This window comes from Lemur catta, chromosome 12 (genome assembly GCF_020740605.2).
Source record: "Lemur catta isolate mLemCat1 chromosome 12, mLemCat1.pri, whole genome shotgun sequence".
Lineage (NCBI taxonomy): Eukaryota > Metazoa > Chordata > Mammalia > Primates > Lemuridae > Lemur > Lemur catta.
Genome location: NC_059139.1, coordinates 27,377,448 through 27,399,212, shown reverse-complemented (window position 1 = coordinate 27,399,212; position 21,765 = coordinate 27,377,448). Strand labels below are relative to the sequence as shown.

Below are 21,765 nucleotides of genomic sequence, written 5' to 3'. Positions count from 1 at the left end.
CAATAGTGCCACGAATGAGAAAACTTGGCATAAAGAAACTTTAGACTGATGGTACCCTGGCCAAGCCTACGTTAAACAAACAAGAACAAGAGTTTTGGAGGCGATCTTTGTCTTTTCCAGTCTCATGAACACTCCTTCGTATTCCTTTAGAGCTTAATGAGTGTTTATGGGAAACTTAGACATTAATGAAGTAAGAAAAAAAGCTAATTTAAATGCAGGTGAAACTAAACAAACCGTTCCCTAGACATCTAGGAAATGTTTTAGAGTAAGTCTGATAGGTTGCCACTTCATTATAAAACATTATTGAACACTTAAGTATGATTGGACCTATCAGAGCAACACTGCTAGATTTAGTCTCATTTCAACCCAAATCCTTGCAGCCAACTGCAGATTCCATTACGGTCAGTGCTGAATTATTGACCTTTTTCCTAGTAGTCTCAGTGCTAGGAATCAATTTTTTACGCAAAGCCTGATACATCGTGGATGCAAACAACTGTGACAGTTTTTAAAGATGGAGCATCAGCTCTCTGTAGCCCACCTCTCAGAGAATGAGCCAGTTTAGATCAACTCAAATAACTGAAAACTTGCCACTTTAAACTTTGACACCTTTTCATTGTTTTCATTGTAAATTATTCTAAAATGTACTGCATACATTTTTGTCTTTTGCAATAGATGATACTAAGTTTAATTTAATATTTTCTTAATGGTTTTAACATGTCATTGTTATGGATGTCAGCTGTCAACCTGTGCAAGTGCTTTATGCAGGGAAACAAACAGTGGTTCAAGCAAAGTGTTTACTTCACCAAGCTTCGTGTGGCCTTAGTAGGCCATCTGGTAAGCAGTGCTTACTATTTTGAGCTCTGTGTCTTCACAGTCACCAGAGACAGAGGTATGAGCCTTTCCCCTAGAAGTACAAAGCAATCATGAAGGTCTGACATGCACTCTTTCACCCATTTCGCACGCTGTGAATTCTCCAACAAAACTTGACTTGCAGAGATGGGCTGAAGAGTGTACAAAATCAGTTCTTCACATGATTTTGATATTATCTAAGTTATTAAGTGCTGACTATGCACCACACTCTATATGGCTAAGTGTTTTTCATGCATTATTTAATTTTAATTTCCTCCTAACAACCCTACGAGGTAGGTTCAAGTATTTACATCCATTTTACAGACAGAGGAGGCTAAGGCAAAGAAATATTGAGTCATTTGGCTAAACGGCAGAACCCATATGTGAAGTCAAGTGATCTGACTCCAAAGCTTTGTTTTAATCACAACCACAGAGGCTGCAAATTGATAGCCTGTGGGTCGAGTGTGGCCCACAGATATGTTTTATTTGGCTCATATAACACTGATAACTCCTGGGGCCACTGTCTACAGTTGGGGAGCTTATGTCTGGCACAAAAACTCAGCTGAGGGGGAGTAAAAGCTGAAATCCAGTCCACACCTGACTTCCACAGGTATGGGGCTAGCAAGAAGGAAGGGGTGCCATTACCTAATTTGGGCAAAGCGGCCAGATTAGTTACTGCCATCCCTAGTTCTCAACACTAACAAATTGGGTTATTCACAGAAAATTTCAAACTTCTGGCTTCTACGGAAAGGGAAGGGAAGAGATGGGAAGGAAGGGAGGAGATTAGAACCAGCATTCCTCTGGGCATCAATTTCTCTAGAAGGGACATGTGCTTGTCTGTGTACAACTGGCTTGCTTCACACATTAATGTGAGCTGCCAAGACACTATAGGCTTTCTGAGTTTGTGACCTCTGTACTAGATTATACTTCTGGCATTGCATTTTAAAATCCCCTCCCTTATACAACTCAAGAAAGGGTTCTGTCATGGTGCTTCAACTAAGTTTTAGCCACTTTTGCAGAGCAACAGAAAGCAAGTCCAGCACTCCTGAGCCAATTGACTCCCTCAGGTGACCAAGCAGGGTGGATTCTGTTTTCCTTTGCAGGCTGAAATTCTTGATTTTTAGGACACACTGTTCTCTTGTGGCTCTATGCCGGGAGCAAAAAACAAAAAAACAACTTTGCTGTGTGGGTAGCCAGGTATGGGCAAGGACTCAGACATCTGATAACTGTTCCCCTTAGAACACTTCCCTTACCAACGTGAAAACTGCAGGCATGAGTGTTTACATTTTGGAGGCATCACTGTTCCCTTCTCCTCACACCACAGCAGGCATCACCCAGGCCTGGAGCTTGTTGGACATCAACGAAGAGCCACAGGGAATGGTAAACTGGAAAATAAAAGTTACTGTTGACAGAACCACAGTCAACTGGTGGGTGCCAGACACTTTCCTACCCAGCTAGAGCTCCATTATATGTTACATTTGTCTCTGCCAAGCTGATGAGATCCAGTAGTTTCAAGTGGCCTCCTCATGCCCTTACCAAAGGGATTGCTGCCCCAGGCTACACAGACACCTGCTGCCAAGACATAACTAAAAGACTTAGAGCGTCATCACCCTTCCCCATGTTTGGCTGAGGACTTGTGGCAGATGCCGGTCTTCACTGGCATGTGTTTTGTTTAACCATGGAAGCCAGAAGGAAATCATTCCATCTGTTGGCTCTGTGTCTCATACCCAGGAGATTAGAGAGGAACAATAACCTTTATTCTATAAAGTTCATCTGAAATGATGGCAAGAGAAATCTATAAGAATTTAGATCACAGACTGTCAATCTTTCCATGTACCAGAATTACCTCTTGAAACAGATACTGTAAGTTTACTATTTAATAATAATTCTCCCCTGATTCCGTACCTACAGAACACACTTTTATGGGGGTGGCAATGTGCCCAGCTTAAAACAAACAAATAAAATTCTATATTCTCCAGGTTCCCTTGCAGAAAGGGAAGATCCTATCATGCTGACTAATGAGATATAAGTTGAAGTCACCAAATAGGACATCTAGTAAAGAAAACAAACATGGCTGGCTTCTCTGTTTACCTTTTTCCCTTTACCCTGTAACAACTTCTTGCCTGGAAACAATGCCAGGATGTCTTGCAGCCATTTTGTGAGCATGGGGAAGAGGCCAACACCATAGGATTATGGAGCAGAAAGCTTGAAGAAGCTCATGACATTTGCTTATGAGACTGAAATGCTTATAAACTTTGAAATTTAATTTTTCTTAGTCTCAGTTTCCCAAAGTATGATATTACCTCCCTTGCAAGGTTTGTATGGAGATCTAAATGAGATAATGTGTGTGAAATTGCCTCATAATGACTGATATCAATCCAATCAACAAATAAATCATACTTTTGTCCCTTTTATCCTTCCGATCAGTTTGCCAAACTCAAGGGGAAATTAAACCAGACTTACTTGCTACTATAATAGCTAGCACTTTCAAAGCAGGCTTCAGTCTAAAGTGCTTTTTGACTTGGTGTCAACTGGCACAGACCTATACTGGGCAAACAAGGCCCTAGGCACATGAAAGAGATTCCCTTTAAGGTGAGCAGCAGGAATCCAAGGTAAGTAGCAGGTTGGGCCATGCCAGGCTAAGGCAGAGAGAAGGTGTGACCTTGTTCAGTAAGGAACCTAAGAATATCTGAGATAAAGCAACCATCAGGAAGTATGCAAATGGAAAAACAAAGAAGAAAAGTAATCCATTGTATGACTGCAGGGCCTAGAGACACTAATGCAGAGAAAAGGCCCACCATCCCTTCCTCAACCTACAATTAAACACATTATTTTGATATCTATATGCATGCCAATCACCTGTGAACAGGTGACTATTTTCCAGTGTTTCCACTTTTTTAGAAAATTATAGAACTCCACAATGTCTCTTTTCTAGCCAGCAGTTCTTTGGGACTGCATAAACCTGATAACTTTCTTCTTTTTAAAGCAGAGATCAGCAAACTTTTTCTGAAAAGGGCCAGATAGTAAATATTCTAGGCTTTGTGGTCCACAGGTTCTCTTGTAGTGAGAAAGGCGCCATAGATGACAAGTAAAGGAATGGGTGTGGCTGTGGTCCCATTCAGTCACTTTTACAAAAACAGGTGGCTTGCAGGCTGGCAATCCTTGCTTTAAGAGACATTGGAACTATGCAAAACCAAACATTTGGTAATAGACAATACCCTCTCATCAATAATCACTACCATGAAACGAACCAGAGGGCTTGAAGTTAAAACCCACAGAGAGAAAGGAATGAAATGAGAGAGAGAGGCATTCCTACAACATTAGAAACTGTACTTATCATGTACAAAGACTCAAATGTTCCAAGATTAATGCAAACTGTGATAAGCAAAGAAGGTCAGAGAAAGCAACCTGATTTCATAAAAAGGTTAACATAAATAAGTTCAAGTGAATAAAACACTCTGTGGACCACAGCATAGGGATTCCATGCAAAGGCCATGGTAACTGCTAGGAATGAATGGGAAACTGATAAGAATTTCAGCCTTTGACTCTTTAAGCACAAAAGTAGGACAAGAGGCAGATACGAGGTAAGGACTTGGGGCCACAGCAGAACATAAGGCCAATACAGACACCCTCCAAATATCAGAGGCCCCTCATTCCTGGCCCCCAAGGGTACTTGGCATTGGTGTCACTGCTTTGCTTTCTTCCCTTCCCATATGCAAAGTATTCATCTGTTGCAAATAACTTACACAGGATGAGACAATAGGGCAAGTCTAGAAAAACAAATAGGAAATGCATCAACAAATAGGGAAAAAAATCATATGTTAAAGGATACCGTGGGGAAGCAATCCGCAAAATCCAGACTACATAAAACTCTCTAGGACAACAAACTCAGTTTTTTTGACAAATAAATTGGAGAGAGAGAGAGGAAGGGAAGAAGGAAGGCAGAAAGAGAGACTTTGAATATATAGATTAAACGGGAATTATAAGACTTATAACAAATTGTAATATGTAGATATTATTGGGAGTCTGATTCAAATTATTTAAACAAATTATGACATTTATGAAACAATTGTAATTTGAATAGTATCTGAACATTCAATGATTTAAAGAATTATTGTTAATTTTTTTCACTATAGTAAATGGTATTATAAATATCCTTTTAAAATGTTTACCTTGCAGAGATTTATACTGATATACTAATGAATGAAATGAAAGGATGTCCGGGATTTGCTTCAAAATAATATAGGAAGGGAAAAACTGTTTGAGGCAGAGATGATACAAGATTGGCTAGAGTTGATAACCACTGAAGTAGAGTAACAGGAATGTGCAGGTTCATTACACTATTCTGGCAACTTTTGTATATGTTGAAATTTTTATATAATGAGAGCCTTATTAAAATTTATAAGGAGAAACATGCTAGGGTTCAAAAATAAGATTTCAGGCAAGGAGGAAGTTCTAGATTTTTTTAGTAATTTGTCTGTATGCATATGTATAGTCTCTTTCGCTGTAAGTGTGGGAATAAATTGTTCTTGTTCCTAAAAGATAAGCCTTGGAAATGCTCGGATAACCTGCAGCTTACTTTCCTCTGTGGGGTGGATGGCACCAAAGTACTCTCGCAGCAATGGAGCATAACCGTCCACAATCCCCTGGCCAATATGTCACCATCCTACTGACAACCTGCTCAGGGTAGAAAGTCTGAGGAAAAAGAATATCACACCCATAGGTCTCAGGATTGGAGGGAAATATTGGATATCTATATACATGACAGAGTGACAGACCCTATAGTGTCATGCTCGAAGCACTGTCCCAAGAGACCTAGGTTTCAGTTCCAGACCCACAATTGATCAGCTGAGTAACTTTAGATGCTTACTTAACCACTGTGGACCTCAACTGTTTTACCTGTAAATCAAAAGATTTGGATTAAAATTCTTAGGATTATCCATAATCTAAGTGATAAAACTAAAGATCTATGCCCCTGAAAGCTGTCCTGACAACACTAAGCCCAATAGATAGCCCAGTTCTAGCCTAATGGAATCTCTGAAACTTCATCATTGAGCCACAGAGCCCTGGGGCTTTACAAGACAAAGAAATGCGATAAAATTAGTGAAAACGTGAAGTGACCATACTGAATAAAATGGAATATGAAAAGTAATATGCCTCATGCTGGGATCAGTGTTTCAACTAAGAGGATAAATTATAGATGAGAGTAAATGGGTTTTTTGTCAAGACATGGCTTATTTTGATATTCAACCATCGATGGGTGCCAATTGTCCTGAGGGCAATCTGTCCTTCAACAGGTGCAATATGTATCCTGTTGCACAAGGTATACCTGACATAAAGTTTACAGGACAAGTAATATTGCCCAACTTCCAGAAATCCGGCTGCCACAATACAATGCCTGGATTTCCCTTTGGCATTCCAAGATCAAGTGTAGCTCCAGATCTGCACCTCTATATCGATGCACATAAGAGAGGGCTTAAACTTTCTCATGTTTTATCATTAGCTCTGCAAAAAGATTTTAAGAAAATAATTGGCCCAATTTGCTAACTCACTTTCCATAGAAAGAAGAACTCATTGGAAATGATGAAGAAGGCTGGTATATTGAATTAGTTGACAAAACTTTTGACCTTGAATTGCAGTGATTATTCACTAATCAAGAAGAACACATTCTCTCCACTTAGAGTAATAATTATTGTGATTATGCCTTTCCTTCTGACACAAAGTGCCTGTTCACAAAGTAGAGAGGTTTCCAACTGTGTTGCCTCAAACTGTTCTTGATAAGAGAAGAGATGAATCATAGGTACAGCCTGGCACCATCTCAATTTGTAATACTCTTTGCCAAGGGCTAAATCACAGCCAGGCAGACGCAAGGAGCTTTGATTTTCTTCTTCTTCTCCTTTTTTTTTTTAAACAAAAGAGGGGTGTTCACAAAAGCTCAGTACCACTTGACAGAATTAATAGAATTACTGGTGACTTAGCAGACAGAGTTGCTATCAAAGATGGATCTATGTATACAGAGAAGGCAAGCACAGATAAGTTTGATTTGATCTTCAGGCAAGCTTTTGACGATGGCCCCCAAACTAATCTGTAGCAGGGGAAGAAATGTTCAAAATAATCTCCTGCATAATGGAGACATATAAAACTGACTGCCTCTGAGATTCCTGAGCTCACCTCCACTAGACCACTACAAGCCACAGTTTTCGTGCTTCCTCTACTGCAGATGTTTCTTCTTGAAAATTGAAGCATACAAGCTTCAAATACCTGCACACAAAGCTCTCTATCCGACCCAAATGAACCTACTACCCCATATGTCTCCGTTGGGCTAATTCTGAGGCCAGTGAATTTTTTTTCTGATCACATGGTAATAGGGCTGTGATGAAGGGCCAAACAAAAGGAAAAAAAGGAATGGTGACTGAGGGTGGAGATGAACTAATACAGGATGAATAACATACATAAGGAAAATGTGTAAATAAATAGAGCAACCAATATTAATAATCCACTAAACTGGCAAGCAAAGGTAAAATGATTATAATCCTATTGGAAAAAAATAGCTAATAAATAATTCATAAGTCTCTAGGGTATGGGGAAGAAAATTTGTATTTGTTCTTCAGCTTTACCATGTCACTCTCAAAGAAATCAATTGCTGTATCTCTTTTCTGTATGCACATCTCCCAGCATATGCATGGTGCCTAGAACACTCTGTGAGTACTTATTATATAGATGCAGTGACCTGAAAGGGGTGTGGCACACCTTCCTTCTAGCTATTATTTGCTGCTCTCTTTCTTGCTTGCCTATAAAAGCTACTAGTACCCTCAAGCAATATCTATATCTTATAAATGTAATCTACCCCCCTCAAGGAAAAAGGGGTTGGGGAATTAGCAGATGTGTCCCTTAGTGAAATAATAAAAATAATAAAATGTAGATTCTGGCATGCTGCCTCAGTGATATAGCAGATATTCAGAAACAGAAACACTAAGATGTAGGAGCTTTCATCACTTATCTAAGGGGGATGCTACATCAGAAATTTAATTCCAACCACTTACATCTTTGGCTCTGGCAGCCAAGCACCTCACCGAAAAGAACTAACCTATTTTTATAGTGCCAGTGAATACCTTCAGTGCAGTTCACTCATCTATAAAGGACAATAACAGAAATAAACATCTGATATTTCAAGAAGACTCTCTACTGAACTTTTAAGCTCCAGGTGAGGATGTTATTAATCTGGCTAATGATAAGTTTGCTATATAGAAGTTGTATTTAAGGCAGTATACTTTCTCTCTTATCCTCCCATTTTTGAAGGTACACAGGGATGTCTGTGGCTGCTTCATAGCAAATTCCCAGAAGAGAGTGTGCTAAGTGCTTAGGAGTGTATTATGTTTTATTTCTAGCATTAGTTACGTAGATGGTGTATCTCCTGGATACTGCTACTTTCATATACCCATCCCTGCTTGAGCATACTTGAGGAATTTTAGACCAAAGAGGGCAAAAGGAGAAATTTTTTTTACCATGTTCTGAATAGTGAGGGTTGGTTTCTGAATATGAGGAGTTTGAATAAGACTCCATTATTTCTTAGGTATGTTACTTGTACCCAGCAAGAAGGAAAATTGGGGAGGCCAGAACTTATGACCTCTTCCTTCCCCCTGAAAATGACCACCCTACAACTTCCAGTCAGCCAAGGTATGGCTGCCAACAGTTGCAACAGGAAGGGAAGTGTTATGTCAGCCAGAGGACCTTAACATCCAATCTTGGTGCTGGTGTTCCCTTCAACTCCTGTTGTTCCTTTTGAGCTCCTAAGATATTTCAGCTATAGGGTTTATGGAGAGGTTGGCCAGGTAGAATTAAGTATATGCTGCCCTATGGGACTTACATTCTCTCAAGCATTTACTGAGCATCCATTAGAGCACATATTCTCTGCCACAGTGAGGGATATTCCCAAGAAACTTTTAAGATTAATTTTCTGCCCTCCAAGAGCTCAATGTCAATCTCTGAAATTACTTCCCTATGTTGATTATGTAAAGCCTTTTAGTTGACCTCTAGACTGCTAGACCTACTTCAGCCAAAAAACCATGATAACCATGATGGAGGATTTGCAGCATGACTATAGTGCAGGCAAGATAAAAGAAACTTATCTACTTCTGCTGTATTTAACTGTCATTACATTACGTCTTGACAAATGAGAGCTGGAAGAAATATTTCAAGCCTACTACATGTATAAACTGTGTGTAAAACTCCTAATTAGGTATATATAAATATATGTATAAATATATAAAAGTGGTGCTTTTTGAAATATTTCTTTTGCTCTAAATTTATAAGCATTAAAATATACTTTCTTTTCTGCTATTACTATATATGGATCTCATTAACAGGAAACAGGTAATGCATGATCCTTCTAATTATGTGTTAGATACCTGCACAAAATCATTTATTATTGGATACCATAGTTCTCTTAGAAAGTTATATATATATAATACATATGTATATATGTATATGTGTGTATATATATATATATATATATCTGAAGCTATGTATCTTATCTACCTAATAACTACTAGAAATAATTTTTAGGCATAGAACTCTCTGGAATGAAGTTTCCTTTTTTTTTTCAAACCAGAGCCTGAAAATATAATTTTAAAGAAATACTTGATAATTAAATTTTTAAAAATCTACGCCTAACAAAGCAGTTTTCTTGGTAATACGATATACCAAATTATTTCTCTATTCTACATAAAAGCTAGCTTTATTCTAAGCAACAGATTTCATTTAACACAGTAAGCCCTCTATCTCCCAACCTCCACTGACACACTTGGCAGCAAAAACTGTTTTATGCCTACAGAATCACTGAAACCAGGAAACGCCCCAATCACTCATCCACTGGGAGGCCTAATCCTTTGAAAACACCATTTTCCTTTTATCTTAAATGTACCAAATAATGGAGTTTTTACACAATAATAGGATTTTTTTCCTGACAGTATGGATTCTGATTTTCTGTTACACATTCCATTACTTTATTTGTGGTAATCTAAACTATTTCTTACATTCTTTGATGCCTCCACCCTTTATCTGCATTTTAAGTCAATTTTTGCCTATTGTTTGCCAAATTCCTCTCAATACTCTTAACGGAGCTTTGGCTTCCCTTATCTTGAATTTGAATGCACATAAAATGTTTTTTCAGATTGCTCCATTTTTAAAGGTTTCTTTCAGGAGTTTCATTAAGCTGTGATACCAAAATGTGCTTCCTAAAATAATATTTAACAATTCTAAATATATTTCTCCAAAGATTTTTTTCTAAATCAGCAGCAAAAAGGAAATCTGAATTACAATCAATGTTTGTTAGTATTAGTTCATTATCTACCATTAGTTAATTACGTTTAAAAATCACTCTTTCCTCCACATATAAACATAACCTTACATTACGTAGAACCACAGCCCTATTCACAGTGGCATCTCCCTGGATTCACTTCAACTACTTTCTATAGCAGAAAACTACCAGCTGCCTATAGAAAAACACCCTTCAGCGTCTTCATGAATGTGCATTCTCAGAAAGGACCAGCAATGGACACAGACTCCAGTTAATTTTTAACAACATACATCAGATACATTGCTCCATTAATAAAAATTTCTATATGCCTATAAGTTGAATCACAAGCAGTCCTTTCTACATATTTCACTTTACTTTTTATTTATGCCACTGTATTTTACTTTTCTCTATTCTAATCTTCCCATTCCTCAATATTAGCTACTAATTGTTTTCCTTCCTCTATCCACTATATGAATTTGCTGGTCTTATAAACTCAATCAGTCCTTTGACAGATGATTACAGGGTCATCATCTAGTAGTATAAAGGGCAAAACTACAGGCTTCACAGTGGCTATACAAATGCAGACACAAAAGTAATCTCTTTTTGCAGTTTTGCCTTCTTAAAATTGCTCACAGAAACAGAGAATAAGGAAAAGCCAGAATTGTCTGCCCATGATGTGGACAAGAAGTGAAGTGAGAGAGAAAAGAGGCCTTGAGACTTTTCTTTTACTCCAGCTAGTAGTCATTCTTCCATGAATTCCTCAGTCTGCTTGCTGTTCAAGGTCTCCATATCCAGGCTCATCTAAAACTTCCCAATCTTGAATATGCCACATGCATTCCTGTCTTCATGCCTTGGAGGGCCCCACACCTGCTCCCGGAATGTCTTCTTCCTCCACCTGGTTAGTGAAGGCCCACTCACATGTCTTGCCTGAGCTCCAGCACACCCCTTGGATAGCGGACCCCTCATCCATGCTGCCTTCCTCCTTGAGGGCCTGGGGAATTCTCTGACTGTACCCTTTACTTAGTATTTTCCATAGTCTGTCTCATAGAGCATATACAATAAGGTATGTCTGTTCTAGAAAAAATAGCGACCTTGTAGGCGGTATAAGTATCCAATAAACATTTTTCATTCTCAGCAGAACTCTATAGCATGGTATTAGTATCTACACTTCATAGTAAAGAAAACTGAGCCTCAGAAAATTTGAGTGATGGGCCCAAGGCCATACTTTAGCAGAACCAGGATTTGAATCCAGGTTCATTTGCCTCTGAAACCCATGTCTGTTTTGTTATGCTACCTTGCCTCTGTAGCAAAAGTAAACTCTTTAAAATCAGGCCTGTGTCTTACACCCCTCTGTGTCCTCAGCTTGTACATACACTATGACTACTTGAATTTGATTATTAATGGCAAAGTTTACATTCAAATGCAATTGCATTTTCTGAGGACACCTCTACAGAGGAAGAGGGCCAAGAGGCAGAAGAAAGAAAGTTCAGGATTAAAATATCTAAAGATAATCCACAAAGTGAATGATCCTCAGGCATGATAATCCAGTGTTGACTAGATATCCAGTTCTGCAGGTCTCCTGCCTAATTTCACACTGTCAGAATCTAAGCACCAGTGTTTGCTTCCCCAGCTCTTTCTGCTCTTCCAATGGACTTGCTGAGCCTGGAATTAATCCTCAGTGGATGTTAGAAATAATATGACAACAGCTGGCACTGTCATTTGCAGAGTCCAAAATGGAACTTCCATTTTTTTTTTTCCAAGTAAGATTTATGTGTTTCTCTTTAAGTGCCAGGCTTACTTCAAAATTAAAATCTTCACTTTCCCTTCAGTAGTTGACTTTTCTGATAACTAAAAACACAGAAAAAATGGCTTTCTATTTATAACATCAAACTGGCCTCCATGTTATAGGCTACGATATATCTGTGTTTCACAGTCCAGAGGTATATTTCAGCAAACATGCTTGTGACTGTGCAGTCATAGGATACAGTACAATGGATACTACCATATCACTTTTGGTAGGAGATGGGAGATAGTTTTTTATTTTTTTTAAAAGAAAAAATTTGTAAAATTGTTTTTTTTTTTAAGGAACAAATATGTCATAGGAACTTCAGTCCAGAAAGATCAAGCAGGATAGTGGGGGTCAGGTTAAGGCTGAGACACTGTTTGGTTGGGCAGCTGTATCTATGGAGCATAGGTCCCCTAATCACATAGTGCTGATCTTTCATTTTGCATTCAAAGCCCTGGGCACAGCAAAGAGGCATATGCCAATAAAGGCCAGCCCAGCTGTCACAAATGCAAATATAATCAGGTGGACTCGATTGTACAGCATGGCTCTGCCAGGATGGCTCAGATTTCTACACCAGGGCTATAATCATGGTTTGTACAATTTTGAGATATTAGTGCAATCCTTCTATGCACAATAATGTGTACCAGAATGTAATGATACCATTACTGAGGGTCAATGTGGTCTCAGGTAGCACACAACTTGATCCTTCTGAAAGAAATAAGGTAGAAGCCACAGGGTTATGAGCCATTCCAGTATTTCAGTGAGGAAATGCTGAAGCTCTGTGAACATCTCAGTAATCAAAACCTATCTACAGCATTCCATAAGCTAAGATGTTCACTTCACATTTCCTCTTCCAAGTTCTACTGGTCAGGTACAATTACTTGCCCAATTTTTATAGCTTTTTATGTGGCAATATCTCTTACCAAAATGTTCTTGCTGTATTTTCTTTTAGAATCTACTGTAATTGGTTTTTTCTCTCGTCTTCTTTAGGAAAGAAAAAGGAGGGTATTTAAATGAGGTTTAGAGTTCAAAGCTAAATACAAAGGGCAGTTTATTCAGCTGGATATATCCAACACTGCTTTCAAATATTTATTTTATGACTTTGCCCTATTTCAAGTCTTATTTATGAAGATGAATGCCTATAACTCCTGGATATGGAGCAAAGAAAAAATAATTAGCAAAATGCCCAAGTCCAGAGATCCAGACTGATGAAACTCCAGTGACAATTCATATCAATATGCAGTGAATTCTAAAGCAAATCTCTACACAATAGAATAAAAGGAGGTGAAATGATGAGCCTATCAATTCCTCTGTATGATAATAACTTAAAAAAATGTTTTACAGTTATTGCATTGCCAAAAATATGATGCTCAAAAATGACAATCAATGCATAAAACAAGTTTATGTGTGTGTGTGTATATGTGTGTTTTAAAGAGGTTAGGAGAGAAGAAATAAGTTCTCTACTTAGTTACTTAGAAATTATTAAGATCAAGATGTTATCACTCCTTATTTATGTTTTTAGCAGAAAAAGTAAAGGAATTCTTCTTTATTTCAATTCTATATTCTACTTCTGTTTTCACCTAGCAAATTATCATTTTATTATGGTTATGATCAGATGTTGCCAAGAGAGTTGTAGAGTCCATCATCAAACTAAAAGCTATTTTTTAAAAAGAAATAGGAAAGAAGTAAAAAAAAATTAAAGAAAAAAAGAGGAGTAGGAATGAGATAAGAGGAGAGTGGGGAGGCAGGATAGGATAGAAAGAGAACAAAGCTGAGAAACGGAGGGGAAGGTAGAGAAGATTGAAGATTGAGCAGGTGTGTACAGGGCAGGAAGTGAGAAGTAGAGAAACAGGATGAGGAAGCAGAGAAGACAGATGGTGAAGAACACAAGGAACAAGAAGCAGGTGGAACTCTAGATTCCACTGAGAAACGTGGCATAGTTAAATGTGTGGCTAGATGTGTGGATAGATTGGTACTGGGTAGAATGAAACTGTATCATGTAGTAACTTGATGAACTTGCGCAAGTTTCTTAACCTTGGGGATAACAATATAATCTACTTTATACGATCATTGTGAAGAGCAAATGCAATAATCTATGCAAATGTTTGGCACATGGCAAGCACTACCCAATGTTAGTTGTGACAATGACGATGGTGATGACCACACTGGATCAAGTGTGTATGCGCTTAGCTCAAATGCACTTAGCTCAATGGGGAGTCCCTAATGAGCAACTTATAGTTTCTGCCCTCCACAAACTTACATTAGAAAGGAAGATAAAATATGTAGACAAAATAATTCCTATTATACAAAATAAGAAATATTTGGTGGGTCTTCTATGTTAATATATATGCTAAAGAGCTCAGAACACCTATACATTGAAACTTTGTCACGTAAAAAAAATTGAGAAATCACAATAGAGAGCAGACGAAATGTGAATAAGGTGTTGAATGTTAGAGAGCAAATAAGAATATATTAATAGTAATTGTGTGCATAGTGGTTAAAAGGGTAGGCTTTAGAGTTGCAGGGGTCTGGTTTCAAATTCCAATAAGTCATTTACTAATGAGGTGACTTGGAAAATTTTATTATTTCCTGAACTTCAGTTTTCCCAACTATAAAAGGGGAATGAAAATCTCTAACTTACAAAATCATCATGTGGGTTAAATAAAAAATATATAAACTTAGCACAGTGTTTTGATAAATGTGATATTATTACTTTATTTAGAGTTTAAGAGTTCATAGAGGTTTCAGATACTTTTTTAAAGAAAGCAAATAAAACAAGGCTAACTAAGCTTGAAGAAAAGAAAAAAGAGCCAGAAGTGGGCACAGTGGATAGGCGGGTGTACCACCAGGTGTTGGGCACTGGGAGACAGGAGTGAAATCACCTTAAGGGCTGTAGCATCCTAAACATCCAGAGAGGTTTTGTCTTGGACAAGACATAGGATGGCCTAAATCAGTGGCTCTCCAAGTGTGGTCCTCTGACCAGTTGCAGTAGCATCATGTGGCAGCTCATTAGAACACAAATTCATGAGCCCACCCGTGACCTACTGAATCAGAATTCCTGGGGAAGGCCAGGAGACTACTGTAACAAGCTCTCTATATGACTTTTATACTTATTAAAGTTTGATAACTACTAATCTAAATCTTCTCAGTTAAAGCAGTAAATCAGATCATCTGTTGAGAGCAAGAGGGGAGGGTCTGGACTTCAGGAGTAGGTATTTAGAACAGCTGACAGGAGGAATGTAGGATGGAGGTAATTGAGGACAGGCTAGCACTCGTGTGAAGTTAGTTAACAAATCTTTCTGAATTAAAAGTCTTCTTGTGAGTTGACTTCTAATTTCTGTGCACAGTAATAAGGAGTCTACCTAAAACTGCATTCTGATTTACATACATAGCTGATTATGATCCTAGAATGACAGCTTGATTACAACTTAGGGACTGCTCATGTATAGAATAAATCAACTTAAGAAAAGAAGATTTAAGAAGACTAGAGGAGAAAATACCCTGGAACAAAAGTCATCATATTCAAGTTATTAAATTTCAGAGCTCATTTTTCTCATCAGTAAAGTTGGATCTAGCATTCATTTACCCAAATAACAAGGGTGGAGATAAAACAAATAAACAACCACAGCACAAAGCATATTATGACGAAGGCTCTGAAGGGGGTACTGATGCTTAGACAACAGTAAGGAATTAGCAATTCATTCTAAGAAAGGAAAACTAGGAAGTCTTCATAAATGAAGGCACAGCCGAGCTAGACCAGGAAGAGTGACAGAAAATTCAGCAGATGGAAGACCATAAAACTAGAGCGTAAAAAAGTGCAGAGTAAGCTTAGGGAATGGAAATAGCCCAGCGAGACCATGGAGAAGGGACAAAGTCTCATTTAACTCCAAGACTGATTTTTCAAACAATGTTCAGCACCCTGAAAATAATGGCAAATTTGATAGTGGAACCAACCCAGTGTGAGAACTCTTTTTTTTCATTTTTCAATACATAGTTCAAAAGTATTGAACTTTAGGTAAAAGCCTTTCTCAGAATTCTTCCTGGCTGGCTGTAAAGTAAAAGAATCAAGGGTATAATTTCCAAAAGGAGTGTCCATCCCTTCCACAGCCCATGCTTCTGACATGGGGATTTTGGGTATTTCTGGGGCCACTTGGCAGAGGGTTTCTTGCCTCTTTGAAAAATAGTGCTGCTCAGAGGCCAGAATTTAAATTGATTCCAGCATAGGAAAGGAAGAACACACTACTATCAACTTTTAATTAACCTTTTAAAAGGGGGTCAACTTTTTATTCTCATAGTAAAATTCATATATTGAATCTCTGGCAAACAGCCCCTGCTCAGAATCCTTTTCCTGTCTTGGGTCATGCCTCAGAGGACCTGAGTGAGCAGTAAGCAGTTGTCTTCTTGAATTTAAAAGCAGTTCTCGGCTCTCCTCTGGGCAGCATGGTTACACTTAAGACAAAAGAGCAGCAGGCTCTGTATTTCCAGAAGAGATTGCAAAGAAAGCATCTTTTTTCATTTTGATCTGATTTCACATTTCCAGGACTAAGCAGCAGGCTGATCAATCACAATTTCATACTTCCCTCTTCTGGAAAATGTTTATTTCTGATCAGTCACTTTTTACAATGTCTGGAAACCTTCCCTACTAACAGACTTAAAAAGCATCCTAATGGTGGACAGCACCTGTGGTCCTATTGAAGGTAAATTATGAATCATATTTTTAGTTAATGAATTGCTTGCCACGCACAAGAGCCTTGAAAATTTAGTCCAAAGAACAGTATTTTGCTGGGTTCTGAGTTCACATGTAATAAGTCACATGCCTATCCATAAAGATGTCTTTTCTGGGCTTTTTAAGGATGTATGAAAACTCTGAAAAGGAAACCATCTCCTCAAGGCAAAGTGTTTAGGATGTACACTTACCAACACGATCCATACATGTGCTGGCCAGCAAGCATTATTAAACACCTACTTTGTGCTGTGCACAGAGGCAACAGTTGTCTGGTTCTAAACACAAAATAAAAATCTGAGTCCAATCCTACCCCTGGAACATAGCTCAGCACGTTACAATTGTGGGTTTTTAAACCTTGTGAAGGTTCCTTTCTCTGACATCACTTTAACAGAATGACAGTGTTTGATTTTTGAGAATTCAGATCTGGGCAAATTGATCATATAGCTACTCTTTCCCCTGGCAACCTGTCTTTATGTTAATGACACTATTTTAGAACTAACAGTTCCCTTTCTAAGTTTTTCCCAGCTCTTGCTACATAACTTGCCTCATTAAATGAACAGCACTTTTAGATGTGATTCCTTCCCCTAACATGTTAACTAGGTATCATTCTGGAAATACTTGATATCATGTATGATTTCCCCTTTCCTCAATAATAATTATAAATATCAATAAAAGATTCATTTTTGGACACTGTGAAGAAATACATTAGTTCTTGTTGTTTTTACATGTCCAAATAAAATATATCTTTAAGATCTCATAGAATCATAAACTCACAGATGGGGCTGAAAGAAACCTTTATTCACCAAGCCCAGGCTCCTTGGGCAGATTTCTCATTTGCAAGCTGCTGACAACTAAAAAGAGAGTAAGTGTAAATGTCATTAAGAACCACAAGCGTGAGAAGACACGGAGTAGAAGGCAGAACAGACAGACCATCCCCTACCAAGGTTTTACTGATAGACTATCAGAGGTAGTAACACCCTCAAACAACATGTAAATTGCCTTAAAAGCCTCAAATTTCCGTTGAATTTCTGATGGCCACTATTTCTCTCCCAGAAGAGAACTTTAGGAAAAGGCACAATAATTACGTGGAGTAGCAGAGAAAAAGGAGAATAGTTCTCAAATAATTTCTCTCTTCAGTTAGCAGTTTCTCACCATGATTTTCACAATTTGATTCACCATCAATTTGGATTATTTTTAAGAATTCATGACTTTTAAAAATTATTTCATGTGACATATTTTTTCAGTACAGGAAACTCTTTGCATGATATTCTTATTTAAAATAGACCTTAAAGAGAAAAAAGAAAGCCCAGTTTTCTCACTGTCAAAGGCTGGTAGAAATATGGACCACAATTCACTCTCATTCACCCCATCCCACCATTTGGATTTCTGACTCTGACATTTGGCTGACTCTGCTACACAGGCAGTTTCTAATTTGTTACACATTCCACTCCTATAGCCAGGGGAAAATCCATGTTTTTAAGGGCTAAAACTTATGCAATTTAGGGGACTCCTTTTTAAGAAAAAAATATACATGATGACAAATACAAAATACCCAAGACCACTTTAATAGTGCCCACCAGAAGGGGAAACAGAAAGGACGGAAAGTTGAATTGCAATGGCTGAAACACATTATGCTTTGCAGTTTTTACAAAATAAAATGACCATGACAATACGTTGCTAGGGTCTCTCCCAGGACCTTGGAAGGGGCCTCTGCAAATGAGGGGTCCTGAGCCTTCAGCTTCTATAGCTTCACAACAAACCTGCCTCTCCACTCACCCCAAATCTCCACTGCCATCATCACAGCCAAACCCAGAGGGAAATTCCAGCCCAAAGATAAATCTAACTCCCTTCACTAGTTCCCCTTCACTCACAGGAAGCCTTAAATTCTCACAGGAGACATAGTTAAAAATCAAGGGCAAAAAAAGAAAAATATATGATATAAAATATTGTTCCTGAAAATACGGATTTCACTCCTCAGAAAAAAATACCCATTCCTCTTTGATCGTCTTGTCTAGGCATCCTTTTCTGTGGAGTGCACATTATTAAAATGTTCCTTTTCATGTTCTTAGTGATCAAAATCCACTTCTAAGTTCCCTTTCAATTTTTTTTTAAGTTAAAATGGGATCTTGCAACATGGTTTCAGGCTCAGGTCAAAAAGATATACAGATACGCTTCATTCAGAAATACATGGCCAAAGACCTCAGCATGCTTCTGGGGTTATTTGCAATGTCTCTCACCGAAGGTGTCTTATAAAAGTCCAATTCTGACCACTCACTGGACAGCAGAATTAGGCACTTCACCTCCACATTCAGAAGAAGGGCCCTATTTGCACCGCACTCTACCACAAATTTACCCAATTAGGCTAAATTTTGACGATGTTCTACTATATATCCAGCACAGACCCAGAATGCAAATTCTTTCTATCTATAGAGAAAAAATATTATCTTTGAGACACTCATACCTTTTCTACTTAGAAACAGCAGTTTCATTCTTGGACTCAACTGCTAATATGGCAAAAATCATGCTGTCATAGCAATTCACCCAAGCTTAAGTAATACACTGACTTTTAACATTTTTTAAAGTAACCAGCATAGAAGCAGCACTGGAGATGACATCCAAGTCATGAAATCACTTAGTAACAATCTTGGAAAACAAGGAAGCTCTGGGGCAATCTGGTTGCACCTCCCATCCAGCAGGACCTACAATTCCCAGAGCTCAGAAGCTGGTTCAGCTGTCCTCACCTGAGCACATCCACTCACAAGGAGCTCCTCCCCTTACAGGGTAGGTGGTTTTTTTAGGCATTGATTCTAATATTTAGAAATTCTTCCATATATTTGCCCACTTGCAGGCCTTAGTCCCCCATGCACCACTCCTAAGCTGAAAGCAGCCAAGAATAACTCTTTTTACTCCACCAGTGAAAACTCTTCAAATTCTTATGGGCTAAATACTGTGCTGCACTTAGGCATCTGATTCTCCTTCTACTGTTTGGCATGATTTCTTGCCCTTTCACTATTCTGGCAACTGCTTCTAAATGTTCTCTAATTTGTCAACATCCTTCTTAAAACATCTCATCTCTAGACTTGAAGCCATTAACTTACATGTGGTCTAACTATGAATATTTGTATGGCACACTTCTTTTTTGGGCAATAGCATTTAAATAATGCACAACTGAGTTAACTTTTGGGGGCAACTGTGCCAAATGCTTGGGTTAAATTAAGCTCATGACCAATTATATTTAAAACCAGAATCACGAGAATGGAAAAACAAGCACCACATGTATTCACCATTAAATTGGTATGAATTGATCAACACTTATGTGCACATATGGAAGTAACATTCATAGGGTGTTGGGCAGGTGGGAGCAGGGAGGAGGGGATGGGTAAATTCACACCTAATGGGTACGGTGTGCAATGCCTGGGGATTGAGCACACTTTTAGCTCTGCCTTGGGCAGTGCAAAGGCAATATATGTAACCAAAGCATTTGTACCTCCATGATATTCTGAAATTAAATAAATAAATACATACCAGACTGAGGCACAGAAGGGTTAACTAACTTGCCCAAGGTCCTATAGCTAGCAAGTGATAGAACTGGGATTTGAACTAGACAGTCTGACTTTTGCATGTGTGTTAACCACTAAGCCCTCAAATGTTCTTTCTACATGTTCTGACAGCATAATGTTTGGGTAGGAAGGAAGAACTTTGATCATACTCCTTACACCATAAGTGATCTCTTAGTATTTCAAAAACTGCTTGATTTTCCATTAGTTCCTCAAATAGTAGTTTCTCCTTCTGATTCATATATTTTTAAAAGTTACTAACCAAAGGACAAATCACTCAAAATATAGCACCTTGAACATAGAATGGATGCAAATGCCTTGAATTGATTTGGATTCTTTCCAGTCACAACTGTTGGAAGTATTTACCTGAAATGATAAGGACTATGAGAGCCAGTTGACCTATTGCCAGAACAGCAGCAAATCAAAAAAGTGCTACACCAGGCACCAGGAATCTGAGGGAAAAAGAAAATCACACTTCCTCAGATAAACATCAAAGTGCAGGCTGTTCCAGAGCTCAGCACTGGCCCAGTTGAAGGTAGGAACAGAAGGTACTCAGATGTTTGCAGGCAGTTTATCATAGTGTAAATAGTGACTTGTACCCTCACAAATAAGAAAATTCCGAGGACCTACTGCCTTGCTGTCGGCTTCTCCACACACACACACACTCCCAGGCAGGGTCTGCTGGAGTTCAGTATTTCTTCGATGCCCAAGACTCTCTCATTGCACTTATTCCAAAGGGTCAGTGCAATGAATTTTTTTCAAAATAATTACAGCCAGCTCACAAAAGCTATAAACGAACAAACTCCTTAAGAATGCGGGGTTGTAGGGAAAGAAGGCAAAGCAAGTAGGAAGGCAATGCAGTCAAAGCAGCAGCTCTCTGAGTGGTATTTTTTACTCTTAATTTAGATTCGAGCGGAATTCAGTATTCCTTCAGCTGAGTAAGAAACACCTGAGCACTACCTACAGCCAGATGCCTGAGGGGAACATCTCTATTTCATAACAGACCTCATAGAAAGCAAGATCTTTCAGTCTAGAGCCGGGGCTGTGGCAAACTAGCCTGTAAGTTCAGAATTTTGCTCTGGAAAATTTGTATCTGGAAGGAGTTCACGGTGATTAGTGTTAATCATCAAGAAGGCCCTGATGACCTTTTGAATGACCAAAAGTCAAAATCCATTTGAATGAAGCAGCACTGGACATAGCAATGGAACATCTGCATTCTACTAATGTTATAAATAGAACAATCCACCAACATTTTGGAGGAAATCTTTCGAGAATACAAATATGAATTTGGATTATCACTTTTGGCTAACTGAAATATTCTTCTGATAGATGAGAGAAGAGAGCAGTTAATAATTGCAAGACATGATTTTAAGCAAATAATGCAATATGTATGGCGATACACACACACACACACACACACACACACGCTCCTCCCCACCATCATCCCCATTTAGGAGGTTAGACTGTTAGGTTACTGTGACTGGGTAAATCTTGGCATGGTTTTCTGAAAGACAAAAATGAGTATTTGTCCCCTGGGAACTTTCCAGAA

At 38.4% G+C, this 21,765-nt stretch overlaps 1 protein-coding gene across 9 annotated transcripts in view; it reads right to left on the bottom strand.

Moving 5' to 3' along the window:
- The window catches only part of GHR (growth hormone receptor), a 227,464-nt gene that overhangs the window by 171,303 nt on the left and 34,396 nt on the right, over window positions 1-21,765 (bottom strand). Inside the window, exon 1 of one of the 9 annotated variants that reach the window (XM_045565750.1) lies at window positions 2,103-2,228. The exons of the other annotated variants lie outside the window; for them this stretch is intronic. The gene's annotated coding sequence lies outside the window, so the exon portion shown is untranslated. Of the gene's footprint in view, window positions 1-2,102; window positions 2,229-21,765 lie in introns of those variants that run through there. 9 annotated transcript variants of the gene reach the window in all.